Here is a 17052-nt window from a genome sequence, read left to right as displayed (position 1 = left end):
TGACCATGGTTTACATGCAGGGCTAGATTTTGCTTAGGTTATGTTCCTTTATCATTCAAAGTGAATTTCACCTTGTTTCGTTATCAGATTCTGTGTATTTTGGAAGTTTGTGTGGATTCCACCCTACCTTTTTAAAGGGTTTTTTAATGTCTTTAAAAGTGCACAGTGAGATAGTTGTGTTAGTCTGTCACAGCATCAAGAGGAAAGTGGGAGTGGGGATAAGGACTCTAAAGGAGAACCTTTAAGAACAATTTATTTTTGCATTGCCTTTCATGGATTTAAGCCTACTCCTTTAGATGCACTGATAGAGTCTGAATCACAGGTATCAAACCACAAGTATATTGTGGAGGTGAAATCAGAGAATTATAGCATACAAAAAGACACAGTTTGTCCATAAACTTTTGAACAGACTTGTAAGATGATACAGATCTGTCAGGCTGGCATTTAGTTCTGAGGTGTGAAAAAGATAAATCTGCTTAGTAAGAGTAGTGCCCAGGAAGAAGAGGAGGAGGAGGAGGAGGAGGAGGAGGAAGCAGCAGCAGCAGCAGCAGCAGCAGCAACAGCAGCAGCTTTTCATAGGATACATATTGTGGATTATGGGGTTGTGGCATTAGTATGTTCCATCAGTATGTTTGAGGAAGTGGACTGAAATGCATCAAAGCTCTTGCTAAAACAAATCAGTCTCAAAGTTGCAGGTAAAGTTGATTTTCACTCATCTGTTTGTTTGTTTTCCTTTTTCTTTCCTTTCCTGTTTTAAATTTGTGTAAACTTTAATTTGTGCTTTTGCAAATGTACACAATTTCTAACTTTTAAAAGTGTAAGCATCTTCAGAGTACAGTGTTTTAAATGCACAAACGTTTGCAACCCACCCACAACAAAACTTCATTCTGACCCATTTTTAGGTTTAGGAAGTGCACATTTAATAAAGTAGTACAGAAACCCAAAGCAGATGTACTTCTCAACCCCCTCCCCTTACCACCACCCCAAGGCAGGGCGTATCAACATCAGTTTCTTGGAGAATAAGGCTTGTAGTCCCAGTGCTAGCTCTTCCGGTGGAGAAAATATTCTGCATTTGGTTGCCTCAAGAGAACCACAACAGATGGCTGTTCAGTAATAAAGGGGTGCTACCCTGTTACTTTTCCATCAGAAGCATTGTGAAAGGACTTCTAGTTATATTCTCCCTTGAGGAAAAGATCTGCAACCATTTTTGACACAATTGCTTCTCCCTTCTTATCATCCCAAAGTTGCTGTAGAGAGTCATGGAGTATCAGTAGGATGAAGCTATAGAAGCCTACAGGATGGAGACAAAAACATCCCGGGTCACCTGGCTCAGATCTTGCTCATGGTACTTCAAAAAGTTTTTTTTAAAAAAACACATGCACCATTTAAAGTTCCCCCCTCAAATGTTTGCACCATACCTTATTTTAATAATAAGTCTTTCTGCTCATTGATGTCACCAAGATTGGTGTCACCCAGTGCAGTAACTGATTGTCAGTGTTGGAGATAGGTGTGGTCTGCTCATGGTGCAAGTGATGTTTCTGTTTTCACCGCCCACTGGGCAGCCTGAGGCAGACAGGGAGCCCTGCAAAGGGCAGTGGCCAAGGTGGAAGGCAAACCTCCCTCCTCAGCAGTGGCTGGTGGGAAGGGGGCAGAAGGCCAGGAAAGGAGGGAGCCCCCTCCCTGTGCCTGCCTCCCACCATCTGTCACCTGAAAAGGCTACCCCAGCCAGCTAGAGTGGGTGGTATTGCAATGAGAAAGCAAGTGGGAACACTTGATCCCACTCCCACCTCAACCGTGTGGCAAGGAATGGGGGGGGGGGGACAGGGACAGGGAGAAAACTCTCAGGGTCCCACCATGCTTCCAGGGAAGCCAAACCAGACCAAAATTTTCAAGGGAGGACAGTTGGCTTCAGGCTCCTCTGAACCTGGATGGGGGAGGGGGTCGATAAAGGAAGCCTCTGCTTTTCGTGCATCCATTTTGAATCCAGGACTCCATGAGGAGGCAGTGGGGCTGCAGGGGACTTTGCAATCTGGTGCTCCTAGATGTAGCCTGCTACTCCTTCAGCTCTTGGAAGTGGGGAAAATGCCCACTGGTTAGAGTTTCCCCATCCCTCCCTCCCTAACTCCTGATGAGACCACTAGAGTTCAACTATTTTCCATCAGCTTTTGCACTTTGGAGGTTTGGGACAAATGGTCCTTGCAATTTCTTTTGGTGATGTATATTTCGCTTTTCCTCCTGAATGGCTTCATCCCCTAATCGTCCCTCTTGCAGGAAGAAACACTGATTTCTGGACAAGTGAGAAGTTACAAAAGTACAAAAGAGTGAATTGTCTGGGGGAATGGAGAGGGGGTTCCTGGCTGCACTCCTCCCTCCTAAGTTCCTTTCTTCCATTCCAGCCCTGCCTGAGGGACACAGGGAGCCAGAGGGGTCCCAGGGTAAGCCAGGGAGTGGTGAGCAAGGGAGCAGGCCAGGTAGCAGGGCCCAGAAGATCAGGTGAAAGAAGACGACAAACAAGGGAGGGAGCATGGTGGCAGTGGTGGGCTCCTCTGGCAGTTCCCCCACCTGGGGGGCAACCCAGAATCTTTCCCACCCTAGTATCAGCATTACTTCCCACTCTGTCCTGGCAAAGACCCTGCCCCAAGGAGGCAGCAGTAGTGGCCTTTCCATGGTGCATTCTCTCAAGGAGAACCATTGCAGGATGGAGAAGAGAGGTTATAGTGGTGGCTACTTGTGAGAAAAGGTACAAACACAAGCCCAAATGGTACAGGTGGATATGCTCCAGATGGCAAGAGTCACGGAACTGGTGCAGACAGCTGACCCCCCCCCCCCTTCCCCCCCTCCAGTGTGAGCATGGTCTTTGTTTTCTCAGCCCATTGGGTCATCAGAGGTGGTGAAAGGAAAGTCGTTGTTTGCTTGTACCATACCTTCTCTTTTGCTGAACATGAGCTCCAGCATTTTCAAAGGATACAGGAAAACAAAAGCCACAGCCCATTTCTGCAAAGAGGCAAATGAAAGTCTGGGGAGCACTGGGGTGTCCTCCCACTTCAGATGGCACCCAGTGTAGTCTGCACCCTCATACTCATACCAGTCCCTACCTACAGTGTGGGGTAGGGAAAAAAACAAAACACCTAGAAGAGGGGAGAAAATTCCTACCCGGCCCTGAAACTACCAACAAAGTTCACACTGCAGTTTAGGGCGGGAGGGTGGGCTGCATTAGTTGAAAATAGGCTGGACGGGGGGAGCTTAATATACCTGATCTCCACCTCTCATTATGTCCCTGAGCTTGTCCCATTGCACTGTGCTAATATTTTAAACTGGTCTCATTCCTGCTGGGCGTCCAAATCGCACATCCCGTAAATTGGGGTCCACCCTTTCATTTGTGTGTGTCTATTTTAACCACTGTATCTCAGTCCTATGGAATCTTGGGATTTGTCGTTTTACAAGGTCTTTAGCCTTCTCTGTCAAATAGTGCTGGCACTTCACAGAACTACAAATTCTGTAGGATAGAGTCATGATAGTGGTGTCAAACTGCATTATCTTTGCAGAGTACATGCACCCTTAGCCAATTTACAATTGTGGTGCAGCTAAAGATGGGCTTGAAGACTTTGGCCTCTCTTGATGCGGCTGCAGTTTGGAATTGGAGGGGAGCTCCCGTTAATACCAACGTATTTCCCTTTTTTGAATTAGGTTTTAAAAAATTAACATGTATACAACCCATTACATTAAATGAAAATTAAAGAAGCATTCATTGCACATGCTCATTTTAATGGAGAAATGTATACACAGTTATTGATCCAAAATGGGATTTGTCTGAAGCTTTCTGCTATATTTTTAGGAGCTATGGAACTGTATTCTTTTCCTGCATCACACACAGAGAGAGGGAGGGAGGAATAGAAAAACGGCCTGCTGTTAAGAATTCCCAGATCTGGAAATCTAACAGTATCTATTCTTCAATGTACATATTTTCTTTGCTTTAACAATGTGCTCTTTGCTGTTGATAGGTCTACCACAACCATTTCTTGTCAGGCTAAAGTTTAGATCTTACTGAAAAGTAGGTCAACAGTACAGCTTTCTGTGCTTCTATCAAAGTGTGTAGGAACTGCTAGAAAATGTTGTTTTGGATGACATGATCTTTAATATTTAACCACCTGCTCATACATAAATTGGCTCTGAATGTTAGATGATTGCATTCTTTCTGATATAATCTGCTGGTCTTGTTTTGTTACCTCAAGCAACCAACATTTCTCCCACTTGTGTGAAGTGGATCAGCCTTGCAACCACTGAAGCTATCATGTTGAGCACTTGTGTGAAATGCTTACAGAGCAATATTATGTTTATGTACAATGCTGGAAAGTTGTTTTTTTTTTTTAAATGAAAGACAGACAGACCCCAAGAAACTCTTCCATTGCACAACATTTTATAGGGAAACCACAATTAATCAATGTGTAAGAAGAATCCCTGGATGCCTTAAATCTAATATAAAATAGCTTGATCTTGATCTGGCTTTCAGAAACAATAACATGGCGTGCAAATGCTCAGTGAGCATTCAAGTGAGCAGGATGGCAGCAAGAAGAGGATCTAAGACACCCATACCTGTTAAAAAAAACTTGTGAAAGAAATTAAGACGCCTTACAAACGGGCCTAAGCGGTGCCGTCATTGCGCCAGGAATACGCGCGAGGGGCGGCGCTTCCGGACGCGCCTTGCCCCTCACACGTATTCTGTACGGCAAGATGACGGTGCCCTATACAGACGGGCGCGGCCATCTTGAAGTAACAGACGCGCTGCATCCGGACGTCAAAACCCCAAAGAGCCGTCGTGAGTGCGCGCTTTGGCACTTGCGGCGGCTCTTCCAGGTTGCCGGAAGGAGTGCAATTTCTGCACTCCTTTTTTGCAGCGCGGAGGAGTTGCGCGATTTGGCTGCTGCGGCTCCTCCGTGCTGCAACCGGCAGCAGCCCAAGACCGCCCCTTTTGGGCGGTCTGTAACAGGCCTAAATTAAGATTAAATTTTTCTCCTCATTCAGGTAGATATTCAGTGGGTTGCCTATATAAACCACATTCATTTAGCTCAGGCTGCTGCCAAAATGAAAAATTAATGCAGTTTGACACCACTTTAATCATCATGGCTCAATCCTATGGAATCCTGGGATTTTTAGTTTTATGGGATCATTAGAGCTCTCTGACAGAGAAGGCTAAATATCTCACAAAGCTACAAAACCCAGAATTCCACTGCATTGAGCCATGGCAGTTAAAGCAGTGTCAAACGGCATAAATTCTGCAATGTAGATGCAGACTTAAATCTCTTACATTTATGGATATGGTTGTAAAAATCACCAGTCTGCCACTATTTTAATTATGCAGGCACTTGTAACTGGCAGATTATAAAAGTAAAACAAAAACAAAACTTTAACTAGCACCACAGTCTTGACTGTTTTACACACTGACACACATGTCATTACAGAGCAACATGATCCATGTTTTTTTCTAATTCAGGCTCTGCTGAAAAAGACCAGGTTAATAGTGTTATATCTATATAAAATTTGGAATAACAATAGTTGAGACTTTTTGTTCCAACCTATCTTTTTCTGCAGGACTATCATACAGAAATAATTGTATACCATGGTTGTGTTTATTCAAAAGGCTTTTGTTTCTGTTCCTGTTCAGGTTTTTTGCAGAGAGCCTTTGCACCACCATTTGCCAAATGTGTGCCCCCTTTCACTGATGCAAGACTTATTTGACCTGGGAAAATGAAGTAGCATTATTCAAATGGCATGGACTATCCAAACCGAGATATTAAACATTTTCATGGTTGGTGCTGTATAACTCTATGTAGGAAGGATCTGCAGGCGTATAATCAAAACAAAATGCTGAGTCATTTGTAACGATTGGTAAATCTACATAAAAATTCTTATATTAGCCTAAATCTACTTGGTCGCTGATTTCTTTCTGTGATCACAGAATCACAGAGTTGGAAGAGACCTCAAGGGCTATACACTCCAAACCCCTGTCATGCAGGGAGACACGATCAAAGGACCCTCAAGAGATGGCCATCCAACCTCTGTTTTAAAACCTCCAAAGAAGGAGACTCCAACATTCTCTGATGGAGGGTGTTCCACTCTCAAACAGCTCTTACTGTCAGGAAGTTCCTCCTAATGTTTAGGTGGAATCTCTTTTCCTGTAGCCTGCATCCATTGTTCTATGCCCTAGGCCTGAAACAGAAGGGCTAAAAGTGCCACCTTTTGGTTGATCCAGGGCTACGGCATTCAAATTATGCATGCCCCCACCAAAGCCATGCTGCAACCACCTAAGGCAGCCCAAATCTGGCCACAAAAGAAGTGAAAAAATGCACTCCTTGCCAGCAATCCATCGCAAACCACCGCTGCGGCTGGCTACTGCGGTCCCGCACTGCTCAGAGTATGCTTGTCATTGGATCGACCAGAAGACACTCCAAGCCACCTGTCTGATCGAGACCTCAGTCTCTGAAGCATCAGAAAACAAGCTTGCTCCATCCTCAATATGACATTCATTCAAATATTTAAGCAGGGCTATCACATTCCTCAATACTTTTGTGGGTGTTGTACAAGGAGACATCCAATAAAGATGGATATTTTGGAGTGAAAATATCCAGTATCTCCTTGTGGGATGGTTGCTCCATCCCAAGATCTCAATAGCCATTGTATGGCTGTGAAAGTGTGTTTTGCCACTGTACAGCTGACATTGCATGGCTAGGGAGAAAGGAGCAACTTTCACCCTCCATACTTCCAGTGTACATTTTCTGCTGGATCATGATGTTATGTGAGGTTCTAACATATTCCTGAACTTTCTTAATAAAACAATCCACATAACAGTAGACTGGGGAAAATATTCAATGGATGCAACCTTTCTTCAAGAGGGAAGGAGGAAGGGGAAGAGGAAACAGAGGGTGGAAAGGGAGAGAGGATCAAGCGAGAAATACTGGGGAGGGGAGGTCTTTTAAATTCTGTGGTCCATTATCAAAGATTCCTGGAGAACAGTTTAAGCCTTGACAATGATGATTTTCCTATCAATAAACAAGAATATTCTGGAGTGAGAAATCATAATAAAGACAGGAGAGTAAATCATTTGTCTCATCCCATAGTCAGATAATCTTGCCGAATAAGCCTTCAACTAAATGAAGAAGAGTTCTGTTAAGCATTTTTCAGCTGGTCTTTCGTATACTGGTTACCACTCAAAACCAGAAAATACCCCAGTTATGTCTACACAGTAGTGTACATATTATATTTGGCCATCTGTTATATTTCTAAAGTCAAGAGTTTCAAATGTGAGATAGTTCAAATCTAAAATAGTCCACACTTTTGAGCATAGTGTGCTATATATCTTTTTCTCTAGGACAGGACTAACATTAGGTAGAATGAAGAAAACACCATGGGCAGCATGGAAGCCAATAGCAGTAGCTATCCACAGCATTCCTCCAGAACTTCTCAGATGTTCTAATTTAACTTAATGAAAATAACGTACTATAGTATAGTTATTTGTAAACTGAAGCTCAATTTTAATCTCCATTCCTTCCATGCTTTGCATGGGGGAATGGTTGGTTATGATCAATATAATAAAGAATATATTAACAAACATATAGTATAAAAATCAGTAAGAAAGAAAGAAAGAAAGAAACTAAGAAATCTTCTAATATTGCCATGAAAGAGAAAACATAGATTACACGCTTTATTTTGGGAAAGAAAACCGGCTGATCAGTGGCAGTGTTTCAAGCTGTTAGCTTTGATTTCACATCCTTAAGGCAGGAACTCACATCACCACAGAGGCATATAATTGCAAAGGATTGCTTGGTTGAACTGAATATAGTTAACTCGTTTCCAGTTTTATTGTCCTTGGGAACTGAAGCAGTCTCCTGTTGCATATAACAACAACAACATGAACTTTGCCCTCTGAAGTTTACCTTTCCAGAAGGCTTTACTTCAGGGGGTAAAATTCCTTCATAATAGCTTTTATGTGTAGTTGACATGTACAGTTGAGAACTACAAGAATATTAATTTGATATGTACCCTTCATACCGGGCACCCAATCTAAAATTTGGATATCATGGTAAACATCTTTGTGAATCATATGAACAAGGATTTCACCTCCTGGGGTGTCCTCACAGTTGATTGGGGGACAGGCCTTCTATTGGAGATATATCCTAAGGGAACCAACAAGTGGACCATGGCAAGGGCTAAGCAGTGCTACTATGTAGCACACTAGATAGGATCTCACCCTGTGTACTCAATCTGGGAATTTGGGTGTGAAACAGTATGATGGATCAGTGGTTCAAATACCTGAACATCAAAGGGTTTTTTAATCCTTAAATTGCCCTTATGGATGACTCCTATGCACTTACTGTTTGAAGTCAGCATTTATTTGCATGTTGGTTTAACGTAAATAAAATTTAGCATGTGTTTGAATCCAATTTTTTTCTTTCTGTTCGTTTCTTTTCCCTCTGCCTTTAAACATGCTTTGGTCTCCCCTATTCTAAAGAAACCTGCAGTTGATCCACTTTCCCTTTCTAATTACCAGCCTATTTCACTTCTGCCTTTTCTTTTGAAGGTTCTGGAACATGCCATTTATTTCCAATGCCTCCAGTACCAATTCACTAATTCTATTATGAATCATTTCAGCCTGGCTTCTGTTCATTGCACTCCACAGAGACGGCTGTCACAAAGATTGCGGACAATGTTCTCTTGGCCAAATCAAAAGACCTTTACTCTGTTCTAATTGTTCTTGATCTTTCTGCTGACTTTGATATTGTTGCTCACAGTCTTCTGGTGGATCGACTCTAGGACCTTGGGTTTACTGATTCTGTCCTTCATTGGTTTAGATCCTATGTATCAGATAGGTCCTTCACTGTAGTCACTGGAGGCCAAGTTTCCACTCTTGTTTCGTTATCTGTTGGAGTCCTGCTGTTATGATCATGTTACCCCTCTACTCCATTGACTCCCTGCCCCTTTCAGAGTTCATTACAAGATTCTTTTGTTAATATTTAAAGCAATGCATGGGTTGCTGCCCCCCCCCCCCTATTTGTCAGCACTGGTTTCCCCTTACCATCTGTCATGGCCAACCAGGCTAAGGACTCAAAGGATTCGGAGGAGGAGGCTGAACCAGGCCCTAGCTATGTGATGCCAGCCCCAGCAGAGCCTATGACTCTGCAGCCTAGCCTCTCCTCAGCAGAGATTCCAGGCTGGAGAGACATAGAGGAGCAGGACAAAGTCGTACCTACCTTCAGCTAAGAAGGATAGAAAGGGTGTGCCTCCGTCAATCCAGGAGGTTATATGAGAAACGCTCAGCAATCACTAAACATCTGCAATTAGGAACTGAGATAATATAAACAGCTGCAAGACACCAAGCTCCTTTGTCAGACCTTGTCTGCATTCCCTGGCGAATGCTATGACTCCCTTGGACTTTGTTGCCTGAAACATTGCCTCCTGAATTACGGATTGACCTGGAACCTCGACCCTAGTTGCCGACCTGCTCTCTGGAATCCTGGACCCTTGGCTTGCCCTGCTCTATTGGACATTGGATTGGTACTGTGATACTGGACTAGGTTTCTTGCTACTGCAAAGCCTTGTATATGTTTATCTGGAAAGTTGGCCTCAGCCTTTATCAGCAGTTCCATTGACTGCTTTCCCAGACACCATCCTACCTGTACTTTGTGTTCCAGGGTCTCAGGGCAGTTATCTCAGCCAAAGTTTGCCTCATCCTTGATTTGGATTTGTCCCTTTCCCCATGCCACTCCTTACTTTTGGAATCTCCTTCCCTTTCACTTGTGGACTACCACCTCATTATCTACATGTAAGTCCGAATTGATGACATTTTTGTTTAGGGAAACTTTCCAACTTGCAATCTGACCTTTAGTGGTTGATTAAGTCTGTTGATGTCTGCTGTTTTATAGTCCTTATTTATTTTACTGACATGTTCTTAATTTTATAAATTCTTCACTTTTTATTTTAGACTGTATGCTGTAGACAGGCTTTTATCTGTATTTTGACTCCTTTGTACAGCACCATGTAAACCTACAGTGCTTTATAAGTAAACATAAACACAACAACAACAACAACAATAAGTTTGTTGTCTTGTCTCAATTCCGCAGTTTAAATACATTTAAGCCAATGTTTAAATCTAATTTTCTAGTCTTATCTTTATTATCAGGGGAGCAGGAGCAATGAAGCAGTTCTCATGGAGTTCATGTACATGGCCCTCTGAACCACAATGTTCAGACTATTTCCCAAATGATTACAACTCATAATCTGCATTTGAACTTGAATTAACCTTGAGCTGACTACTAACATACTGTACTTGTGGAATAAAGGATGAAAGTATAACAAAACAATGACCAGAAAGTAGTATAACAGTCTGCTATATTTATTCTTTTGGACAACCTCTCTAAACACATCTGGAAAATGGCTTCATTTTACAAGCTGTTTAATTATACTCTGCTGTTTTTGAAGCCTGCTTTTTGTTAATTTTTTTGTTTGTTTTTGCTACCTTTGCTCTTTTTAGAAATTTGTGATTGTTTTAAGTAATTTTATTTATATTTTTATTGGCACAGCATAGTTGTAGAAACATGAACAATATCTTTCGCAGAAAGATTAATAATAAATTATTCACATAAAATAAAATAAATATGACAAAAGTATATGTGAAAGTTTGAAAATCAATTCCAGAATGCCTTTTTTTCCTGCTCTGATTAAATCAATGCACACATGGAATGGTGAATATTCTAGAAAAAGAATACCAACTTGGAGCTGCAAGCTCTGCTAGAAAGCCCAGAAATAAAAATGGCTTTCAGATAATGGAGAAAAAATGGCAGATTACTACCATTTTGGTGAAACTATACAAACAAAGTTTAGATTGTTATTTGGAACCTTAATATTTAGGAAGGAATTCAGATATGAATAATTAAATATGCATTCCTACGAGGAATAAGCCTCAAAGTTACACATATGAAAATGTTGTTTCTGTTTTTTTTGTTTTTAATAGTGGCCAAGATCAGGGAATTAATTTCTATTGAACTTCATATCAATGTGTTTTCACTTGCATAAGAGGAACAAATACACTTTTAAAGAAAGTATGGTAATTTAAAGAAAGAAAGAAAGAAAGAAAGAAAGAAAGAAAGAAAGAAAGAAAAGTGTTTTAAAAGTCTTACTGGGCTAATTTGCAGCATGTTAATTTAAGAATTTTAAGAGTGTGAATAGGAAAGACTGAAATGTGTTGCCCTGCATACAGTATATGCTTGATCAAAATAAATCAAATCTCACACCAATTTTTGTAGGAATTAGGAGCTAGTAACATCTACGTTGGGGAAATAGAGTGATACTTATCTCTTTAATGTCCAAGCAAATGAGTTTGAGCCAAGCAGATAATAGGGATGCAATGGTTTAGCAGTTAAGATGCCAACTCTGACAACCACAAGCTCAGCAGATCAGCAGATCGAGACCCAAGCACTGCGTGATGGAGTGAGCTCCCATCACTAGTCCCAGTTTCTGCCCACTTAGCAGTTCAAAAGCATGTAAAAGTGCAAGTAGATAAATAGAAACCACTTTGCTGGGAAGGTAACAGCGTTTCGCGCACCTAGTTATGCTGGCTACATGACCACAGGGTTGTCTTTGACAATGCTGGCTCCCTTGGTTTAATAACAGAGATGATCACCCCCTGCTACAGTGGGACACTACTAGAAAATCATGTCAAAGGGGAAACCTTTACTTTACTTTTAAAACAGATAATACCTTTTGTAAAAAAAAAAGATTGTAACTAAAACTATGCAACAGTAAGTCAGGAATTTATTGTGTAAATCAATATGTCATATCAAATAATTATGAACCAGATCTTTTTTTTTTAAAAAAAAATGGTAGCTGAGATGTTGAAAGTTGAGATGAACTACAGTGGCTGAAAATGAGTGCATATCCACATTTTATCAGAATTCAAGATCTAGCTATATTGAATCATCAATATTGTTATCAAGAGGCATTTCCTGTAAGAGAGGTTACACTTCATGCTCCAGAATATCCATAAACTGATCAGGGCACTATATTGCATAACTTAATTTACATCTGAAAACAAATCCCATAATTTTACAGACTTAATGGCTTGGGAAATTAGTATGGTGAGCAATAATTTGGTACTGACCTTTCCTTAGCTACCTGTTGTTTCATTTGGTTTAGCTAGCACTACCTTTAATTGAATTTGTCAGCAATGAAAAATACGTCTTCTAACAGATGCTGGTTTAACATTTTATAATTATTGTTATTATCCTGGATGTATATTTAGCAAAGCAAAGAAACAGTGGGAGGTGAACAAAGTTGCACACCCTGACAAAGTCAAAATACCATGCAGAGGAAGAATTGTGGGTCATGAAAATCCTTTCTTCACTTAATGAATAGGAGAGGCTGGCACACATATGCCACTGTTCAATTTGTAACAACTACAAGGAAACCCCAATATGACTGTTTGCAAAAAGTAAAATTCAGACCATGGCATTTCAGTTAATGCCCAACTTGACACAGATGGAAGCAGCTGAAGAAAGCATAAATAAGCTGTTTGTTTGTTAAGCCACTTTGATTCTCATTTGGGGAGAAAGGTGAGATACAAATCAAAATTGTCATCATACTCATTGGCCTCATGTGGAGATGGTCATGTCTATCTATCCGTCTTGAAAGGAAAGCGCAGAGAATTTACTGTGTGCCGAGGAATACTTAATGCATCATACACTGAATACTCCAAAAGAAAGAGAACAGAAACATTCTCTTGAAAATTATATTATATGAAGAAAAAATCTCAAACTTGCAGATCCTAAAATATTCAATTTAAGAATTGAGGTCAGGAATCCAGTTTAAGAATTATTCTTCCTAAATCCAAATCTGGCAATATAACCCATATTACTACCTATGCATTCCATAACAACAACACCATTATTACATGACACCGAAGACATGTAGTTTTGAAACACTACTGAAGAAGAAAAATACACCACATTGACATTTTAGCAGAATACTTCTGTTAGCATTTTAATTTTAGCCAGTATGGATTTGATAAGTGCTAGAAGGGAAGGTGATGGCTTCAGACTCTTGGCTGATGGCAGAGATGTGACACAGTATTCTTTTCAGTGATTGAAACTAATAAAATTTAATTAGTTCTATACTAATTCATTATCTATTTTCCCTAGTGAGATTTAGTAAGTTTAATATTTGGTTAATAGACCCTATTAAGAGTTTGGAAATAAATGCATCAGTTCAGCTAGTTATATGCTAAATCATTTTCATCTTTTCCCAGCAAGGCTTTATTGGTAAATTTGCTAGTTAACACTCATTAACAAGCTTATAACACTGTTAACTATTCCTGTTCTCCAGCTACTTATACTGCTTACATTTAGGTTCATAGCAGAGTGTTATCAAGAGGAGGAGGACAGTAGGAGAGCACTGGGCTTGTAGAGGTCGAAGGAAGTGAACATTGGACTCCTGCCCTTGCATGCAAGACATGGGCCCTGAAATTTATCTCTTGGGACCATGCTTCAAGGTTCTAAACAAGTGGGGAGGCATGAAGTGTAGTTATTCAGTAGTGCAGAAAAATGTTCTGCATATCACTAGAGGCAATCAAAATATTTATATTTAGGAACATCTTACCCATGATGTAACAAGAAATCTTTGTAGCACTTATGTTGCACTTCAGTATTCCCCTATCTCAGACTGGAGCATCATGCCTTAACCTCTTCCAATCCAGAGAAACAATTGATGATGTTTGAAGGGTGATTTAAGGGCTGTACAGATTGGACCAAAAGGCTGGCGTCGGGGTGAAGTGGGGGCATGGGGGCCACACACCTCATGCACCGACTCCACCCCCAAAGTGGTGTCATACTGCCTGCCCACCTAGATGGCAGGCAGTCTCACAGTGCTTATATACACTGCGCTGAAGAAATGCGGAAGAGTCACATTTTACCGATTCTTTTGGGGCTGGAAAATGCTGGATTGGGGCCATAGTGTGCAGTTTCCTCAGCCCTGATCTGGCACTCAAAGGGGCGGCATTAAGCCGCCCCTTACCTGCTATCTGTTTTGCCCCTTTATATCCTCCATGTTGATATGTTGGAAAGAAAAAAGATGCAAATCAGTACTATACTTAACTGGATAAATTGTTTGATCCTATGCTTTAGGGAAGCATTTCATAATATGGCAGTCCAGATATATAATAAAACCTATTACTGGAGCCATAAAATTATAGCAGCTATAGGCCAATGTCTTTGGAAAGCGCCTAAATACCATAAAGGTATCAGACCCCCTCTGATTTTGGAAACTAAGCAGGATCATATTTGTTTAATATTTGTATGGGAGATGCCAAATAATACCAGGTGTTGGAGGCTATAGTTTCAGAGGAAAGAACTGACAAAACCACCTCTGAGGATATCTTCCCTAAGAAAAGAAAACCCCTTAAATTCATGCAGTCACCATAGTTGTTCAAGGCATATACAAAGACTGGAGAAAGCAATTTAAAATATGTCAAAAAGAGCATTTCTGAAAAAGCAATAATACAATGTGCCACCAGGGGGCAATGTTTGTGCCTCCAAATGGCATTCTCAATGACTCCCATGATTTCTTTTTTAAAACATTTTAACTATCAAATGAATTTACAGGAACACAACAACAATAACAATTTTAATAGTGGCAGCAACATTTTCTCCGTTTCTAACTATAAGCATGAAATATTTTTAATATTCCAGCATTCCATGCTCTGTTTTTTTCCAGATTTCAGGGGTTCCACAAAAACAGCACTTTTGCAATTCTATAGGCAAAAGAAGATTAACAACAGGAGAACATAAAACTATAGTATTCAAAGACCATTGGAGCAGTCCTAAACATGTGTAAGAATATAAACCTGCTCAAGTATATTACTCTATATGCACTAATTTATGGAAAGTCTGATCTAGAAAGTGTATTAAAAATATTCAAGAACTTATATCCTAATAGGCATAGGAGCTCTCTTTTAGATTTTTCCTTCAGGCTGCATTGCTGACAGAAGAGCCAAAGAACTAAAAATGGACTGTCTGGTTTACAGAAGCCCTTACATGGTCCCATGTCTCTCAGATGTCCCACATCACTGCTACTCTTAGTTTTATCTTCATTTATTGTCATACTTCCTTGACCAAATCATGATTATATGCAGAGAAAGAGAGAGAGAGAAAGCCAGAGAGAGAAAGACTGCAGCATACTAACCCCACCTCCCAATAACTTGGGATGGGAAGAATTTTATTTCAAATTTTGATTTATACCAAAAACTGACATATCCCTTCTACAGGATAACTTTCATTGGTGATAAATGATGTTGCAGGTGGTCTGCGGCGGAGGAAAGCATGAGGACTCTTTTGCTGATTGATTTCAGCATTCCATCACAGCAAGTTGTAGAAGTGGACTCCTAAACAACAAATTCTACCTAGAATATGCCAAGGACAACTTTGCAAACCCACACGGCTGGATAATGCATCCTGTAAGATGAATAATGGGTACTCTGAGGTTGTGTAGAAAAGAACCAAAGAAAGAAAACTGAACTGTGAGGACATGACCCTGCTCAAAGCCTAATAGATATAAAATAAGCAAATTGCTGCCAGAAAGGTTTATTCGCCTGTTTCAAGCTGTACCTCTATCCTTGAACTGCCAGGCTACAGCATAAACTATTTACCAGGGCCTAGTCAACATAAAACATCTATTTTCTTGTGTCACTGAACAGCTGTCAATCATAGACTAATAGAGTTGGAAGAGACCACAATCCATAAGCTTGACCATAATGCTGGCAAGGCTCTAGAATGCATTTGGCTGTTGGAGGGGTCCACATTCACTATAGAAAACATTAATTTGATTTATTATGTGAATAAAGGAACACTTCCATGCTTATGTACCCTGTGTTTCACTCATATGAAGCCAATGAACAATTAATGTAGAACCTCGACTTGAGCTGGTGCCTTTATCATTAATAAAGTGATTCTTAAACATTATATTAGAGAGATTCATCGTGACAGTCTGAAGAAAAAAAACCTTGCTGGGATTCAAAATTCTCAAAGGGATGTCAGTATTTTCTTGCAATGCCATGCTCTTCAGCGATTTTAGTAACATTACTGTTTTAATTCCCCACTTTGAAGTTTATGTGCCCTTATCTTTTTTCCATCATCGATTAGTTTAGTAGTGTTCTATCCAACTAAATATTGCCTACTGAAGTAATATTTTCTTCCATCTTTATCTTTCCTCAGCACCAAATCTACTAAAGTTTGCCATGCAAACCTTGACTACTTAGGCTGTTATTGGACCTGAATATGAACTAATGATTGTGTTTTTCAAAATCTGAAGGTTTTTTATTTCTAATTCAGGGATAACTTGGTTTTAATTAAGTGGTTTTCATTTATGGTTAATTCAAAGAATTTTGACCATGATCATTTCCAAATACAGATAACAAGTGTTTCAACTCTCACTATACAGAATTGTAATGCAAATTACATGTTAATAAAAATGTAACTTACCAATTTTCAGTTTTCAGCACTCACAGATGTTTCAATGACTGGAGGATTAGAAATTTAAGACTCCTCAAAATTTCCCTGTTAAAGAGTTCAAAATTGTTTAATTAATATTGGTAGCTAGGAAGCATGAACATCTCACAATCTATGTGCACATAACTTATATTAACTATTTTATAGCAGCATCTTAAAGAAGGTATATCTCAGTTCATAAAACATCAGTCATACATCATATTACATGATTTAAAATACATTTTCAATGTATAATATGCATTCTATACTCATATAATAAATGCCCTTTAGTCATTTAGTATCTCTTCTCTCAAACTGCTGTATTAAGAATAATTCAGCATATGATATTCTCTAATGCCAAAATATTAAGTTTCTTAGCTATACCTATGCTTCTCTATTAGCAAATACCCAGGGAGTTATTACCCATATCCTTTGCTGCTTATGATGTTAATCAGTCTGATAAATTACCTTAGTGGTTCCTAAAAGCATGACTGTAGTCTTGCTACCAGTGAAGCAAGAAGCAACC

At 40.0% G+C, this 17052-nt stretch overlaps 1 protein-coding gene across 48 annotated transcripts in view; it reads right to left on the bottom strand.

Annotated features, from left to right (window-relative positions):
- The window catches only part of PTPRD (protein tyrosine phosphatase receptor type D), a 1118901-nt gene extending 1102306 nt beyond the window's left edge, over positions 1–16595 (bottom strand). For all 48 annotated transcript variants that reach the window (XM_042455420.1, XM_042455423.1, XM_042455433.1 and 45 more), the window contains exon 1: positions 16521–16595. The gene's annotated coding sequence lies outside the window, so the exon portion shown is untranslated. The remainder of the gene's footprint in view (positions 1–16520) is intronic.
- Positions 16596–17052: the final 457 nt, after the last annotated feature.

This window comes from Sceloporus undulatus, chromosome 2 (assembly GCF_019175285.1).
Source record: "Sceloporus undulatus isolate JIND9_A2432 ecotype Alabama chromosome 2, SceUnd_v1.1, whole genome shotgun sequence".
NCBI classification, from domain to species: domain Eukaryota; kingdom Metazoa; phylum Chordata; class Lepidosauria; order Squamata; family Phrynosomatidae; genus Sceloporus; species Sceloporus undulatus.
The sequence above is the reverse complement of the archived record's forward strand: the minus strand, read 5'-3'. Positions and strand labels throughout refer to the sequence as shown.